Genomic DNA, 17,437 nt, shown 5'->3' with positions numbered 1-17,437 from the left:
CCCTGGGTCAGAGAGAGTTGGGGGCTTTGAAGTGCTGGGCAAGCAGATGCTTTGCATAGAGACAGTGGACACAGTCTAGTGAATTCAAAGTGTTAGCACCCTGCTGAAATGAAAACCGAGTATGGCACTGGCTGGAGCAAGGTGTTAGATATCATGAGTACAGGGTGGACTTGGAACAAGGTCTGGGTATAGGGAGGAGGGGAAAATAGGAACAAAAGCAGGCAGAAAAGTCAGGAGTAGAGAACTCCGCTATGGATCCTTCCCCTGCAGGGGAAAGCATGCTGGAGTAATCTGCATGTATATAATAAAACTGACACTCAAAGCTGCCGTGAATAATTCAGTAGGAGCTGTGATCTCAATTACAGTGCATGTCCCAGAGGTACAAAAAGAGAGAGAGCCTGAGGACCATCCATCCCATTCTGTGCCATTCTGAAAGGGGCATGACAGATGGGGGCTTGCATCACTGTAATCAAGTCACGCTTCACATGGTTATTGGTTTTAAAAAGAGGGACCGGGTGGGTGAATGAATCCAACTTGCCGCTTGTTGCTTTCAGATGATCCAGCTTGTTTCAATCAGCCAGCCTGGTGCTTCTGTGTGAATGAGGAATTAGAAAGTGGGCGTGGAACAAGAGAGGTGAGTAACACCACTCCATGTGATCAGTTCATCCACTCACCACAGCAGCACACTGAATAGCACTACAAATGCATTATTTTCCCAAAGTGCAGACACTTTATTTTCACCTGTAGTTTGTAGTTGAGTTTTACAAATATTGCTGCCAAGCTTACAGAAGTGACTCTAAAAATGGTATGCCGCTGTTCCATATCTTTCCCCCTCAGTGATTTTCAGATAAGTAGGCTGCACCATTTATAAATCAAAATCTTCCAGCTGGTGTTGCAAGCTCAGCCTCATCTCAGAAAATCAAGCTGTGCTGTACTTACTTTCTACATCATCTCCAACAGTAAAGATTCTTGGATCTGAGCTTAGCTGACAATGTATTTGAAAACAAGGAGGGACACAACAGACTCCAGTTCGCTCCTTCACATCTTTATTGGCACTGAAGCAATGGTGAGAACAGAAATTTTGCTTTTGTGAATAAATTAAGCGGATAGGACTCAGGAGATATGCAGGGAGCAGATTTGTGCGGAAGAATTTTTCTAACACTAAACCAATATCAAAGCTCTTTTGGAATCTCTCTCTCTAACACTACCTGCCTGTGTTTCAACAGATGTCCCATCTCAGCAGTGTAGTGGTAACCAGCAAGAAACTCAGAAATCTCAGTTTGAATGAACGATTAAAAATCCCTCTCCTGCGTTGCAGATGCATACCTACACCCAACTATGGGATACTGGCCTTCCTTCCTGCATAGCAGTAATTCTTTTAACTGAATACTGTGTAGTCCTTGGATAGAATAATCACAGCAAGCCTAGTATGTATCTGTCTCCTGGTTTCATACAGAGCCCTGAAAATATAGCAATAACAGAGGAAAAGCCCTCTTATCTTTGTCTCCAGTCGTTTCAAGGTCATTGAACACACCAAATTATACCAGCAGTTTTTCACAAGACAACCACGTCATTCTTATTGGTGAAAGAAGAGAGGAATTGAATAGGTGCATTTGGCTGACTACGGTGTGGCATCACCGTGTGCTTACATAGCTGGTCGGAGTTACAGTCCCTTTCTTGTGCAGCAGTCACACCATTTCTTCTGCATTGTGTTTCAAATCACATCCTGGACACCACTCTCTTGGGCTAGGACTGTTCCAGACAGATTCTTCTATAGAATAATAATAATAATAATTAATAATATAATATAATCCAAAAAGATCAGCAGATTCCTTATGAATGAGGACAGGTCAGTTTCTTGGATGGAGAAGTGTGTGTTCCCTGTTGTCTGAGGAATTCAGATCATGTTTTAATTCTATTTTCCATTGATGGTTTTGGTGAAATGCAAGTAATTAGTCTATGTTTCTTAAACGGGCCTTATCACATTTGTATCTGTGCCTCACAAACATTAATACATTTAACACCTTTCAACTCCCCTGGGATTAAGTTTTATTATCCCCATTTTACAACTGGGGGAAGTGAGGCATGGAGAGAATAAGTGACTTGCCCAAGGTCATACCAAAAGTCTGAACCATCACTTTAGGTTCCAGTCCAGTGCCTTAACCCCAGTGCCAGCCACTCACTGGAATGTCTGTGGTGCTGGTCAGGAGGATTGTCCAGTTGAGAAGAGTTTAATGCATTAATACAGACTTTTCCTGTAATGAATGTGTTGAAACATTGCCAAACTAAAATGCAAGATCTAGAGCTGAGAGAGCGCCTCCAATGCCTCTTCTAATATTACATATCAGCTTCCTCTTCCTGCTTCCAGCACTATCCTGCACAAGCTCCTTGTGCATGATATATTCAAGCGTATATATTAGTGATGGAGAATATGCAAAAATTCCAGTTATGATCCAAATGTGGCCAGAACATGTTATCATAGGTCTGTGTTTTACCAGATCTTACAGAGTAGTGGTTATTCATGAGTGATGTAGGTTACCAGATCTAGGGGAGCGGTAAATCTATGTAGATTTGCATATAATGGGAGCAGGAGACTTTCTCTTATTCAGTGTTTGTACAGTGCCCAAAACAATGAGGGCATCAGCCTGACTGGGGGTGTAACGCAAATTTAATTTAATAATTTGTGTCCTAGGTTACCTCGTTTTTCCCTTAAACATGCAAGTAAAGTTTATTCTTATAGTAGATAGTATGATATTTTAATGCATATCAAAAGCAGGTGAAATAGAAGGAAACATTCATAATATACTGTATAGTGCTTACCCCTTCATGGAACCTAAAACATAGATAGTTGTCCTGCAGAAGTTACATATGGGTAATACCCTTGATTCTATGCATGCAGATACTTCCTGAAAGGCTTTGAGAATCTTATATTGTTGTGTATTTTACATGACTTACTTTTGTGAAATTGTGGCATTATGGGGCTATCCTAGATGGCTGTGTGCCTATATGATTGGATATCTGACAAGATTGTGTGTCTAGCATGGCTGCAAATCAGTTTGAGAGGTAGAGTCCAATGAGACCAAATTAAAGGGGAGAAGAAAAGGTGACATTTTCTTTTCAAGGAATGCCATCGCCATTTTAGATAAGCTGATAACTAAAAGGTGGGGTTTTATGGAAAGTGTAGAACCAATAAATTCCATTACACAGTCCTGCTATACTGGCAGGATTATGGTGCCAGGTAGTCTAAGATCCAATGGTGAGTATTTTTATCATGCCAAGAAAATTATTAAGATGCTGCAGACTATAAAAGTCTCTGCACATTTCTCTCACCACCACCCCTTATAACTGTCAGTCTGTATTATTCAGAACATGATTATTTGAGGTTAATATAATAAAAAATCATCAGTTCTAGGAATTGGAAACATGCAGTCTTTCTAATACTTTTAACACATTATATATTTCATTTTCAAATTTGAAATGTCTTTTGTGACTGGATATACAGAGCCCTTTACCTCACAGGGTCATTTTAATCTCTTTGGTAGTTTAGTGGAGTGGCACAAAGGGAGTGAGCCAAAGGCCAGGAACTGGTCCATTGTTTTTAGAACCTCCAGGCGAGACACTCCAACTTACAACGGCTCACTGGTTTACATTAACTGATTCAGTAAATCAGAGTGAAAAGGTTACACAGGGATTTCCCAGCCCTGGCCACGTTAAGTACCTAGGGAAAGCAGAAGGATGTTATTCATTGCATATTCCTTCCCCACTTCTTCTGATGCTACTCAGTATGGACTAAGTCCTTATGACTAGTTGATTAAATGGAGAGGGCCACGGTTCCATGCAGTGTATTTTATGGACTTTAGCCACTGAATTACTAAAAGGCCTAATTAGCTCTGGATGGGGCCCTATAATTGTATCTTTAAAAGTAGAAGAAATAAATACATAAATTTACCCTGCAAATCTGAGCTAACTTCAACAGCATGACATTAATTAGCACTCCAGCTTGCTATCTACACTCTGATAGCAGAGTGATTTAAGAGGTGATCAATAATAATATCTTGGCTTTCTTCATCACAGTGTACTTTACAAACCAAGGGCAAGATTCATTCATTGGCCTCTGGCCACAGAGAGTCTGCTGGAAGTGGGGGCTCAATGGTGCAAGCTGCCTGTGAGGATTGGGCTGGAACTGTACAGTGCAGCCTATCAAGTTGGTAGTGCTTGCCAGTAGAGAGAAAGGATGGGAGTAGGCCAGCTTGGAGATGCCCTTATTCAGGGCTTTTCCCAGACAACCTCCAGGGATTTTAGTGCTGCCCTTCCCCAGCCAAATCGACCTGAAGAAAGACAATGAGGGTACAGCTATTTGTGATTCACACAGGTGGATCCCTTCTAGCAAGGATGTTCCTGTGGAGGCAGGGGATGAAGTTTGTACCACCCCATGCCTGCAAGTCTGAATCTGGCCTTAAATGTGCAGCAATCCTTTCAGCAGCTTCTGAGTCAGAGGGAAGTGCATCTACTGAGGCCATGTATACACTACACAATTGTGTTGACCTAACTTATGTCAGCATACAGCCAGTGCAGTTATCAAATCGCTTGTGTGCGCGCACACTTGGCTCCTTGTGTCAGCGGTGCGTGTCCCCACCAGGAGTTCTTGTATCAATTGTATTGTCAGCGTGGGGCACTGGGGGACAGCTCCTGAAAGCTTGTAACAATTGACATAAGCAATGCAGTGTCTGCACTGATGCTGTGTCGATGAGGTGCTTTTACTGGGGCTATGTTTACACTACTGCCTATGTCGGCAAAACTTTTGTCTCTTGCAGTGTAAATATTCCACCCCCGGAGCGACATAAGTTACACTGACATAAGCACTAGTATACACAGTGCTGTGTTGTGACATAGCTTATGCCGCTCGCAGGGATGGTCTTTTTATGCCAACAGGAGAGCTCTCTCCTGTCAGCATAGACCATCTTCACCACACATGCTGCAGCAGCGCAGCTGTACCAGTACCTGTGTAGTGTAGACCAGGCCTAAGTTACCAATACCACTTTCTGAGACTCTGGAGGGTTCCTTGGAAGTCTCATCCAATGCTACTTAACTTCTGATATCAGATGAGATCATATGGTATGGCTAATGGTGATATCTGACAAGGCCAAGATAGTGTGGTTGCAGGCCATATCTTCTGCCATAGATTTGAGTCTAAGAACTAGGTTTTAGGATGTTGCATTAATAGGAAATCTATTTAGAAAGAGAGAGAGAGAATGTAGGAAGAAAAGGGAGAGAGATTTCAATGGGGCCTGTGCCCCTAAATCCATTAGTTACTTCTGTACATCTCCACGGTGTTGAGCTGTCCTGCTTTTGGTAGATTGACACTGCATCAACATGTAAGAATAATTTGGATGACTCTTTTAACTAACTGTGATGGAGTGTCCACCCCACATAGGACTGGAAGGGGTTAAGATGGCCCGGCAGGCCAACTAACTCCACAGCGTGCACCTGGAGGAAGAGCCAGGGAGCAAGGAACTAATTGGAAGCAGGCTCAGCTGGACAGGAACTGTTGAGTCCTGTATAAAGCCAGGTAGCTGGCAACAGAAGGGGGCTTCAGGGAAGTAGGCTGCAGTCACTCCCTGAAAGCAGGAAATTGGGAGGCCTGCGAATTCAGAGAGTGTGAAGCCAGGAACATAGGAGAAGGCTCAGGGGAAAGCAACAAGGTAGGACAGGGCAGGCCTTGGCTGCAAAGAAGGATTATTATGTAAAGAGAAGGATCAATTTCCACATGGAATATTATCCACATGGGGATGGCCAACTTTGCTGAAGCAGACCAAGAGGCAGCGTGGGTGGGGAAAGTAGATCTCATTTCCTTATGCAGCAGTTGCAACATTTAAAATCACACCCTAGGCATCTCTAGGACTTCCTCAGATAGATTCTTCTATAATCCTCCTCTTCCAAAAAGATCAGCAGATTCCTTAAGAATCAGGACAGTCCAGTTTCTTGGATGGAGAAGGCTAAAGGATGTGCCTCATTCATACAATACGGAGATAGGACTACGTGTCAAAAAGCATATGAGAGGCACTTGGATTTGTTAATGCAGACAGTCACACAGCAAAGCCACAATGAAGCAATTAAATGTTAAACATTTCAGAAGAACTCCCCTACTTTAAATTTACAATTCATTATAATTGCCATACTTAGGGTGATCCAAATGCATATAAACACATTGCCAGAATCAGGGAATTCCCCAGACTGGAAGGGAAATGAGGAAGGCAAATGTATTTAAGTGGCTAGCCAGCTCTTCCTCCACAGCCTTTGAGTCAGAAAGTGGTGAGGCAACTCCCTGTCCATTATGACTGAAATCTCATAAGTACAAAGCAGATACCAAGGATCCGTCCAAAAGGTAGGCGAGAGATACTGTGGGCTGAACATAGGATTGGGACTCGGGAACTCTACATTTCTAATCCTGCCCTGGCACTGTTTTTCCTCAGTGGCCTTGGATAAGCCACTTTTTGCCTCAGTTTAACTATCTGCAAAAGGAGGATAATATTTACCTAACTCACAGGATGTGTTTGTAAATGCAGACAATGTATAGAACTTAATAGGTGCTGTGATACAGCATGGCCAGAGGGCAGCAGGAGAGTGTTAGAAGGGAGCCTTATTCCCTGTAGAGGGAAGAAAATTTGCTATAGATTAATTTAAAGCACCTGAAGCCACTCACCTGATAAAACCCCCCTGCTTCAATCAGACGGGAGGAATTGAAGCAGAGTGGTTTGGTGTTGGAGCAGAGAGCAGTTTGGAGGGAAGCAGAGGAGAGTTTGGAGAAGTGCTGCAGTGGGCTAAGAAAACTAAGACCCTAGGTAAAGGGACACCTGGTTTGTGCAGAGGGAGGGCAGGAAGCCCTACAAGCTGAAGGGCAGGAGAGGGAAGTAGCCCAGGGGTTTACTGCTATCCCTAGGGCCCCTGGACTGGGACCCAGAGTAGAGGGCAGGCTTGGGTCCCTCCCTCTCCCCTCCCCTCCTCCAGGACACTAGTGGGGCAGTTAATACCCCAGTTCAGGGGCAAGAAATGGTGCCCTGAACCTGCGCCCCCAAGAAGAGAGAGTGAGACCCATCATAGTTGTGCCGGCAATTTGCCACAGTGCTAAGGAAGAAGGATTTCGCTGCTGTTTCCAGTCATCTTGGAGGTGAGAAAGGAGCCAGTCCTCATAGAGGTTCATCGACAGAGCAGCAGTAGAAACAAGGATTGCCACATTTACAATCCTGCAGATGGGAACTACAGGACAAAGAACAGAGAATAGGCCATTTTCTTGCCGTCTCATTCCCATGTCCAGTTAATCTCAGCAGAGAATAGCCATGGTTTGAAACCAGAAAAACATCCAGAGTCCTCTTCAGGCTATTCTTGCTACTCAGAGTATATAGATTTATGCGAGGCAGTACTAAATTTTCACCAGTGAAGATCCCAGTTAAATTCCAAGTTAATTATTTGTGTCTTGGAATAATCCTAGATTCTCTCCAAAATGGCAGTTGGAGCAAGAGAAATAAATTATTTGTTTCTTGATGGATTGTACTGTGTGTGGATACTTAATTCTACAGTATGGCACACACACTAGAACTGATGCTGTGTACTAATTATATAATGATTCTGGAGGTGAATATTGAGTTTAAATCATTGAGGCCAGCATGAGCTTGTTGCCTCCTGGGCAGAACCCCAGTAATAGTCATACCAAAACTCATAATCAGTTTCTAATCCCAAAGTTAAAACTCCTCATATGGCCCCAAAAAAATTAGTTTAATGCCTTCTTTCCCAACATATGCCCCTACCAACCAATATAAAATGGGCTTCTTTCAGTTTTCTACTTTTTGTACATATTTCTACACACCCAGGACCAGTCAATATAGCACAATATGTTCTGGAATTCCAGCAAGTTCCTTCCAATTTCTTAGGGCTGGGCCATTTTGACATAGGTTCTGATATAAATCTACTATGATAGAAATATAACAAGCACATAATGAAAAGCCATTAAACTCCCAGTAATAGTTTCTGTATCAGCACGAAGGATTATTTGTATGATCTCCATGTTAGTTGCAATTTTGAGACACCAGAAAGAGTTGTGATTTCTGTAGATAGTAACTCAGAATTATCAATGAAGCTCATTCAGGCTCAAGGTATAATCGGAAGTGTAATGGTATTTTTCCATTTTGACCTGCGCAATGAGCTGTAAGTCCGTAGCATTTAGCAATCTGCTACAACTCCATAACATCTGCCTATGGGGGAAAGCTATTGCTCAACGCCCAGGAATGCATAGCCAATGTGACAGCAATAGGAAATAACCTCAGAGATTATAGTGGGGGCCACGAAGGGGCAACGAATTCAAAACACAGACTGAATGTAAACAACATCTTAAGTGTGCAGAATTCCTGCTTTGAGAGGTCTCCGAATAGTGAGACCTCCGATCGTTAAATAAGTAAATAAGATGATTGTTTAAAGATTTTTTCCAGGTTCTTTCCCCCCCCCCCCCCCCGAACAATGAAAGATAACATTATTTCAAGTCAGTTGCTAATGGCCAACAGTAAAAATGCAGTTAATTGAGAGCTTTCTGCAGAGGTTACTGCTCAGTGTTCATTTTGTGTTTGTGTGTGTATGCCTGTGCAGATGTGGGGGTTTCTGTGTGTGTGAAGTGTCTTACTGTATATTTTTGAGTGTAGGGTGACCATAATGGGCGAGTGAGTGTGTCCAGTTTTATGTCAGAGGATGGGTTCTGATGCGCTGACCTGATAGTCACCCAATAATGAAATCTGCACCAGGCAGGTTTTTGGTTTTTTGGGTTTTTTTAAAGAAAAAATCAAAGGGGAAGAGAGGGAAATATTTTCCGAATAGCAGCACTGAGTGTGTCTTTCAGAATGGAAACAAGTGATATAAAGTGGTGACGTCTCATTTAGATTCCTCTTTCTTTCAGCACATATTCTCTGGGCCAAACGGAGGGTGAATCTAAACTGGTCTGACTAACATGTAACTGACTCACACCCATTTACCAGCATGCAACTCTTCCCAACACCTTCCACAATTAGTGGGCCAAACTAAGAGGTAGAGTGAATGTCTGGGGCCTTGCTATTGCACAGACTACTTCTCCTTTAATGATCCAACACAACAGCTGTGGCTGTAGCTAATGAATCTCAGAATAAAGTTCTTGGGAGTCAAGTGTTTTCAGTGGCAGGCTCTCAGCTGAAATTCTCTACTGCTGGAGACCACGATGAGCCAGAATCTTACCACTTTGAGGGGACTTTGCAAGATGCATTCCTTTGCACAGGCCTTTCTCATTAACGGTGTATTTGGAATGCTCAGCAGCATCTTTCCTGGAGACAAAATGAAAACAAACTAGTGAAAGAAGCTGGATCAGTGATGGAGGGGCAAAGATCATGGTGGAAATTGATGCCTTTTTATCTGTGTATATGGCATCTGGAGAATATGGTGATGGGTTTATTAAAAATCCAGTTGATAGAATCCATACATTCCTTAGTTCCATTGCTAAACCCTATCCTTACAGAAAAGGGGTGGAAGAGATAGAGGCCCTGATTCTCTGCTATGTCCAAACTGTGCTCTCTGCCGCTTCCCCTCCCCCTTCCCGAACAACCCTCCTCCTCCCCTTTTGTGCCAAGTGGGAAGGGCAGGGCAGCTGTAGGAGGTGGCTATAAGAATGGGAATCTCTGGCCAGTTTGAGGCCATTTTTTACTGCATAAAAGTGCAAAGTGGCTTTAGTGGACTATATATTCCAACTCTTTAATTTCTACTCTGAATTAAAGCAGCCATTATAATCTGAGAGAATGATTCCCCAGACTGTGACACAAAGTATTCCTTTAGATTCTTGTAAATGGGATCTGTTGGGGAAGGATGACATGTTTTTCCAGATCTGATGGCTTCTTAAAGCTCATCACTTATTCTACTGATACTCGCAGAGAGATGACACCAATCAGATTCAGGATTCTACAACATCTTTGGCTTTTTCCACCCGTGTGAAGGTGATTGCAACGTCCAATGTGGACAGACAGGGAATTTGTAAATTTTCACTTGAATATGCAGAAGAGGCCTTTGACCACAAAGAGGTCATGACATATGTTGGTTGCCAAAACCCCTGAGTTCTGCCATGACTCGCAAGTTATCCACAGAGGACAGTTGGCCATACCTCTGAAATACAAGCCAGAAAGTTTTGAATGGCTTGTTAGTGAGAATGTGGCAGGCAAAAGCAGAGAGCAAGAAAGGTTGCCCAACCCTCTATTCATCTTTAGCCATTTTTATTCACAGGAGACAATGGCTTTCCATGGGAGCTGTGGCTCCCAGTGACCCTATCCATCCATCTGGAGAGGAACAAGGCAGCAGGCCATGCACCTCTGCTAATTCCCCATGCAGTAGTTTGCACTGAGCATGCATGTGTCTGTTACACTCTTAGAAAGCATTCAGTATTTTGGAACTCTAGCCCTGTAAGTCTAACAATAAACTTCTCTCTTATGTGGGATTGTCAGACAAATTACAGAATCAAGAATGCAGACTGCCTCATCCCTCGGTTTACTGATACATGCAGAAAAGTGGTTTGAATGCAGTGTGGCATCCAATAATACTTATCAACCGTCAGTAGCTTTGTCATACTAAGGGTTCATCTCAAGCACACTTTTGCTCAAAGTGCTGTCAGTCATAGCAGTGGGCTAAAACCAGTGGAGGGAAAGATTTTCAAAATACAATGTGTAAATCTGCTCACTTTCAATGGTATTAGAATCTAGGTGTCTAAGGCCATTTCTACACTACAAAATTATGTTGACCTAACTTACGTCGGCATCCAGCCACCACAGTTATTAAATTGCTTGTGCGTGGGCACAAGTTGGCCCCTTTTGCTGGCAGTGCGCGTACTCAGCAGGAGTGCTTGTATCATTTGTAATGTCAGTGCAGGGCATTGTGGGATGACTCCTGAATACCAGTAACAGTCGATGTAAGCAATGCAGCGTCTACAATGACACTGCATTGACCTAATTACATCGACCGTGACTCTACGCCACTCAGGGAGGTGGTGTTACTAAATCGGTGTAGAGAGGCACTTACATCGGCAGGAGCCAAATTTAAGTGAAAACGCTTCCACAGGCAGGTTGATGCAAGGCCGCTTACATAGACCAGGCCTAAGAGAAGTCGATACCAATTTTATGGGGAAGCCTGGTGCGTCAAGTCATTATATTGTTCTCTAACATCTGGATGTAGCTGAACAATGAAGGTGAAAGGAAAAGAAATCAGGGAGTTCTATACTTCATGCTTTTTTACTGTTAGTGTATTTTCATTGGTTTCTGCCTTTTAACTTTCTGAATAGGGCTAGTGGGTTTTGCTTTGTGGCATCAGCTAGTCTCAGAGTGTGGGTGGCTGTCTGACATCTCAGCTTGACCTGGTTGTAAGAAGAATGCTCTCCACGCCTATTTGGTAACGGGTCCTTTTCACGCCAAGCCAGCCACGGGTAATACATTGTCTGTGTGTTTTTGTTTTAATGCAGGCTGTTGAAAACTCCAAGAGAAACTTTGCTGCCCTCCCTTTCACGTTGGGAAAATGAGGACAGCTGGTAACACAAACAGTTTTTTACCAAATTAGCAAATACTGACAAGACCAGTTAAAGACATTCAACTGTGCAAAAGACCAGTATTCCTTCCCTGGGTCTGTTCCTTCCTTGGGTATTTGATAAAAGAGGGTGTCGTTTGTTTAAATATAGGATTGGTTCAGAACATGTGTTCCTTTTAAAAAAGGTCAATTTCTAGGGCATTTCTCTCTTTAGTTTTATTATTTGCTCTAACAGATATTGATTGAAAAGACATTCCTTCTGTGTCTATGTCTAATTAGGGTTAAGTCAATGAAAATAAGCAACAGCTACCGTTATTCTTATGTGGCTTCCACATGAGACATTGAGCTCATATCAGCACAGGACACTCAATTGCTGGTCACGTGTTCCAAATGTTCAGTGACACTGGATGTGATGAATGAGATCAAAACAAGGAACTCCCCCCGCTTGTTTCTGTTCATATCTGTTCTGCCTGCCCTGGGCTAGAGATAAAACTGGAACTCATCACTTCGGGACAGTCTGCGTTGTGAAACCACCTCTTCGATAGCAGGCACCCCTGTGTGAGCTTGGGCAAATCGTTTCTTCTTTCTGTAGTTTTTCCCGTCTGCAAAATGAAGGTGGTGAACCTGCTTCCCTGATGGATCATGGGGATTACATTCATTTATACCTGTAAACAGTGACACAAGGCCTGGAGGAACGACAGCAAGCTGCATGTGTGAGGACAGAGGGATGCTGTAGGGCTAGAGATGCAAAACCCCAGTGGATGTTACTGAGCCTGAGGCATGCTGCCCTCCTTGGGCCTTTTCTCCTTGACTTTTCTATTGTCTCCTCACTTTCACTCCCTCCTGCTCTGTGCTCAATTATTCCAGTGCATGCCAAGTAGGTGTGACGCTCATATTCCTAGCAGGTTGCCAAAGTGGCCCATCTTCTGGGGCAAAGTTTGGGTGCATCTGAACTGCAGCACAGGAGCTCCAAACAGGAGCTCTCGGGGCTCAGGCTCTCCTCTTCAAACTCTGGCTGTCATCCTGGGTATTTGGATGTGGTGTGACTGGTCTCCAGAACAGGATCAATGCAAACCAAAATCTGCACTGGAGCCTTCCTCCTTCCCATGTGGCTGGCTGCCTGCCTGGCTGCTTGTGAGAGCAGCTGTCTCCAGGGCACAGCTCTGGCTCCTTAGACTCTGCAAAGCGAGAGGCAGCAGCTGTACTTTTCAGGAATAGCTGCAGCGTTCTCCTGGCAGAGCAGTTCTGACTGATTCCGTGTCCCAGGCTTTGAAGTGCTGAAGCTGTCAGTGTTTCCTTTCCCAATCCTCGGGAACTGTCACAAAACCCTTATGGAAGAGTGTGGTGAGAGGAGGCTGGGTGCAGCTGTTAGCCACTGCAACCTGAACTAGGGACCAGATTGCTCCAGTGATGCAAAGCATCCATAAACCCAATAAACCAGCATAAAGTAGCCCTAACATATCGATGAATCTGGCCCTACACGTCTAGTGACTCATATGATGAGGGCTAGGCTCCACTCCTTTCACCTGTAAACTACTTGGAATCATTGTCTTGGTTGCTAAATTAGCTTCCTTTATAGGAATTCAAGATCCCAGTGCTGCTGGAAATATAAAATGCAAAGCCACCCCTCCTGTCTGGCTCTTTTTTCATACCCAAATTCCTTCTGTGGCTGTGATACCTTTTGTGGAACTGACACCGACATCCCCAATCTCTCCTCCAGAATCAATAATGAGCTCATTGGTACCAATCAACACAAAGTCAGGGCTGTGAGGAGCCAGTCCATGTGAAAAATATCAGCATCAGACCCAAAAAAGGGCCTTGTGAAGGTACATTTCTCTAATTTCCATCCCAGCCTCCTTGAGAGGGAAGCCATTCTCCTGGCAGTCTGGTTGCATAACAATGATGCTGGATTTCAAGGCCACACAAACAAGTGAGTCCTTTGGTGAACCCACCTCACAGTGGGAAAATTCAGACCAGCTGCTTCTTTCTTCCCCCGCCGCCCTCCCCACACTCGCGCAGTGCACACAACTGCTCCATCGCCAAGATCTTTATCCCAACTCATGGAATCAAAACAAAAGGCAGAGTCCAAATTGCTTAATGACCTCTCTGAATATGGGCTCAAATCTTTATCTCTGAATCCTAAGGGAAGTGGGCCCTTCTCCTCCCAGCCTCCATGATTCAGTGCGATTTTTCTGGGGACAGATAGTAAAGGAAGTGGCCTCAAATGGCCCCTTGTGGTTTCATAAGAGAGCCCAAAGACTGAGAAGGTTTTTAAAATGTAATTATTCTATAGAGTAAATCCAAAATATAGAGGGCTCCGTCAGAACAGAGAGATTAACCAGATTGACTGTGATTCTCATACCAATGTCATATATATGAAACCTATTAGAATAGCTCCTGCCACCTGAAAGTGTGAAATGGAAAATGCTGTTCACAGGCCGGGTTACCATGGACAGACTTTGTGCAATACACTTCCCTCCTGCCCCCAGCACCGCCTGCTATTCCTGTTGTGGGACACTCTTTAAATGCAAATCTACCATTGAACCTAAATCCTAATCTGCAGACACCCCACTAATCCAGTCTCTGAACCCTCCTGAGCAAAGTCTGGTTGTGTCAAATCATATTTTTATTGTGCAGCAATGGGATAAAGAGGGGACTCAGTGAAGTCACTTAATGTGTGACCTGATAATCTATATTCAAATTAAGACAAAGAAAGATAAAAGGCTCACCAACTCTCCTCCTCAAATAGCCCCAGTTTGCACAGCACAAGCCAGGAACAGGCCAGGTGAGAGGAGGGTTGTTACTTTTGTATGACCCCCAAAAATTCTGCATTCTCATTAAAAGGACTTTTACACTCTGGTTACTGAACTCCCTAGGTGCCCATCATTAGTCTACTTGAGGAAGAATATCTGAGGCAGAAGGTGACCCTAACATTACTGATCACTTTATTGCCTTAAAGGTGGATCTTGCCACATCCGCAGGGTTAGAAACAGTTTCCCAATGCTGTTTCCCTAGTCATTGATTAAACTGCATATTTATTCAGTTCTGAATTATACTAGGGAAACAATAGTTGCTACACTCATGTCGCTTGGAAAGAGGGCCGGGGGAAAAAGCCTATAGCAGCTAAGAAATACTGAGATTTTCTTCTCATTAAAAATAGTCTAGTCACTCCCAAGTGCTTGAGTTCACAACAGAGGAAAAACAGGGAGCATCTTTAGTTTTGATAGCCTGGTGTTTGGTTGAAGGGAGTGTAGATTTATAACAATAATACTTTGCCTTTTCATGCAAGGATCTCTAAGCATTCTCTAAATAGCAGTTAAGGAAGACTCACAACCTCCTAGAAGATAGGTAATTGTTGTTCTCTCAATTTTACAGATGGGGAAACTGAGGCATAGATGATGACTTGCTTAAATCCAAACAGCAGGTCAGTGGTTGAGCCAGGATTAGGATTTAGGAATCCTGCCTACCAGACCTCGCCTCTAAGTGGAAACCCATGGTAATTGCCAGCTGGGACTAGAAACTTGAGTGCAAACTTCCAGTCCTCTGCTCTAAGTGCTTTCATTTTGTAGTCCATGCTGAGGTTGTAAGGGCAGGTTGGAAACCCCGTGTTCCCAGACAAATGCAATCCCAGATAAACCCTAGGACGGGGAGACTTTTTAAAGAACAGAATCTAAACTGTAATTTGCAGACCTGCATTACCAACCCCAATGCTGGGGTCCTGTATGGTGCAACAGATAGCATGGCAAGAATCACATGTGAAATACAGGGTCCATTGTGGGAACGGGATTCTCTGCCCTAAAACCCCCCCCACTCTCCTCTGATTTGTGATGGTTTCAGTGACTGGTAAACTACAATCTTGCCTCACTTCCAGGGTTTTTGATTACAGAGTGTGGGTGTTTTTTTAACAGCAGATTTCAGTGCCAATAACAATAGTTTTGTGCTGATTAAAGGGGCAGTTTGCCACTTAGAATTTGTGGTGTGCTTGCCCAGTTGCTGGGCTCACCACACTGCTCACTCTTGTCTCAGTCTCTCTCCCTAACGCTAGCTCTAGAGAATGACTGGGGAGATTTGCCCCAACAAGACTGGCTTCAGGCAACCTTAAGTCTCAAAGCTCTGCTCTGTCTGCTTCAGCCCTGGGACTTGCTGGAGATTTCCTACCCTGAGCTAAGCCAAGCTCTGGGACAGGAAGCCAGAAAAATCTAACTGGCAAGCATTTGAGTAAGGCTGTCCCCTGGGTCCAAGCACCTGCAGTGCATTGGGTAACCAGAATCAGCAGTCAGGCCAGAGACCAGCTGCACTCTGCGATCTACAGCTGTGACCAAGTAAGGCACTGGGAATGACTTGAGGAGAGGAGATTGGATAGAGTGGATGAGATGGCTGGTGACCTAGCAGCAGACCTGTTGTCACTTCAGAGTCATCAGTGCTTGAATCAGCTCACTGCCTAGGAGTAAAAGATACCCAAAGCAACTGGAGCTTTGAGAGGAGGCATTGCCCAGACACTCCACTGATGGGCTCACTAGAAACACAAAGCTAGATCAGAGTCCTTTACAATTTCCTTTTTCAGATGTTACTTTGTTTTGTTTCTCTCCTCTATTTAGCTGCCTTGGCGGGATGATCTATCAATGACATCTGCCCTGTGATGAGTTGGAGCTGTCATCCAGTGCATTTCCTGTGTCCGTACCACACGGTTTGTCTGAGCATTAGGTTGTCAGCCCTTTGGGGCAGGGGACATATTTTATATGCAGATTGTGTGCACAGGATCAAGCACTGGCTCACTGATTATCAGTTACTGGTTAAGCATGGACAGCATCATGCTTGGCTCTGTGCAAAACACAAACACAGCAAAAATCCCTACCCCAAAGAGCTTGCAATCTAAAAGACAAACACAGAGAAAGCAGGTGGCACTGGACAGCCCAGAAAAAGGAATAAATTAGAATAGTTGTTTTCTTATTTATTATTAATTCATTTAGCTAATAATGCTTCCCCCATGGGGCAATGGGTGCTGGTCAGTAGCTGAAATCAATCCTGAACTGGTGACATCAGTTTGGGGAGATCAGAGCCATCATTTAAGCCCCAGCTGTACCCAGCCCATGAGAGGAAGCTGCTGCTGCTGCTCTTCCAGGTCAGGGTCTTGGAGCATTAGCAGGGTTGTGAGGGGAAATGCAGGCTCCACAATCATTCTACTGAGCGGAAAGCTCAGAGTATCCTCACTGGCATTGAAACTCACCGTCCAGCCCTGATCCGTGCAGTGGTGACATGATAGCAGAAGGGAGGCCCACTAACCAGGCTGGCTTGGCAAAGGTAGGGACGAGCAACTCAGCTGGAGAAGCTGGAAGTGCGATCAGCCTGTTTTGCTTTGCTGATGTAACCCGTAAACACAGTGCTTGGTGAAACCCTATCTGCTCCTGTCGTTTCCCTATTTAGGAGAATACACTGGAGTTTGCTGCTAAATTAACTCCTGACTCCTGGGGTATGATGTCACATGACCTTTATGGTATAAGGTTATCATACATTCCAGAGATGTATCCAATGGGAAGACAGGAATCTGATGTCATTTCTGCCTCCCTTTCCTATTTATTTCTGTTTGCCCTTATCTCTAAATAACAGTCAAGCTATAATTTCCCATTTGACATTCTATTGTAGAGGAAAAGTTTCAGATCTGTTTCCTTCCCCACTTCTCTCTCCTCATATCTTATTATTATTTGTTATTTGTATTAAAGTAGCAACTAATCAAGATTGGAGTCCCCTATTCTACACATACATTGTAAAAGACAGTTACTGTTCTGAAAAGCTTCAGCCTAAATAGACAAGTGAAATAACTGGGAGATCTTAAAACACTTCAATTGGAAGGTTTAAAAGAGATTAT

At 43.8% G+C, this 17,437-nt stretch overlaps 1 long non-coding RNA gene across 1 annotated transcript; it reads right to left on the bottom strand.

Moving 5' to 3' along the window:
- Positions 1-832: 832 nt before the first annotated feature.
- LOC141975152 (uncharacterized) lies at positions 833-16,937 on the bottom strand. The gene is made up of 3 exons (XR_012635876.1): positions 16,799-16,937; positions 9,253-9,338; positions 833-1,771 (listed from the first exon to the last, which is right to left on the bottom strand). It is a non-coding gene; the product is annotated as an uncharacterized LOC141975152 (long non-coding RNA).
- Between the last annotated feature and the right edge of the window lie 500 nt (positions 16,938-17,437).

This window comes from Natator depressus, chromosome 20, assembly GCF_965152275.1.
Source record: "Natator depressus isolate rNatDep1 chromosome 20, rNatDep2.hap1, whole genome shotgun sequence".
NCBI classification, from domain to species: Eukaryota; Metazoa; Chordata; order Testudines; family Cheloniidae; genus Natator; species Natator depressus.
The sequence above is the reverse complement of the archived record's forward strand: the minus strand, read 5'-3'. Positions and strand labels throughout refer to the sequence as shown.